Source organism: Elephantulus edwardii, unplaced genomic scaffold (genome assembly GCF_000299155.1).
Source record: "Elephantulus edwardii isolate Elephantulus edwardi_28Jun2011 unplaced genomic scaffold, EleEdw1.0 scaffold00002, whole genome shotgun sequence".
NCBI classification, from domain to species: Eukaryota; Metazoa; Chordata; class Mammalia; order Macroscelidea; family Macroscelididae; genus Elephantulus; species Elephantulus edwardii.
This window is the reverse complement of record NW_006399752.1, coordinates 24,598,842-24,599,400: the sequence shown is the minus strand read 5'-3', so window position 1 is coordinate 24,599,400 and position 559 is coordinate 24,598,842.

Sequence of the window (559 nt, the reverse complement as noted above, 5' to 3'; positions counted from 1 at the left end):
GTGAAAAATAAATAAACTAAATTAATAAAAAAAATGTTTAAATGACCTTTCTAGGAACAAAAATGTATGTGTATATACTTGAGTTATAGAAACTATAGTCCTGGTGGCACAGTGGTTAAGCTCTCAGCCGCTATGTGAAAGGTCAGAGGTTTGACCCTACAGGTCATTGTCTGAGGGAAAGATGAGACAGTCTGCTCCAACAAAGATCACTGCTTTTGAAGCCGATTCTCACTCACGGTGATCCTCCATGGGGATTCTCCGGCCATAAATCTTAACAGGAGGGAAATTCTTCCTCTTTCTCCCATGGAGTGGCAGGGAAGATCAAACTGCGATCTTTCTTCTTTTCTTTTTATTTTTTTTTACTTCCATTCATTCATTGTTGCACTTTTCTCCCTGCTGACCCCTCCCCACCCAGTACACTCTTCTCTTTGAAAAGTAAAAGAAAAATTCTTTCATTGTTTTACAATCCCTCCCCCCAGGTCCACTCTACTATGCAGCCTTCATTCTGGACTCCTGTCATGACAAAAATACCTAATCACATATCCCTTTTAAACCGTTT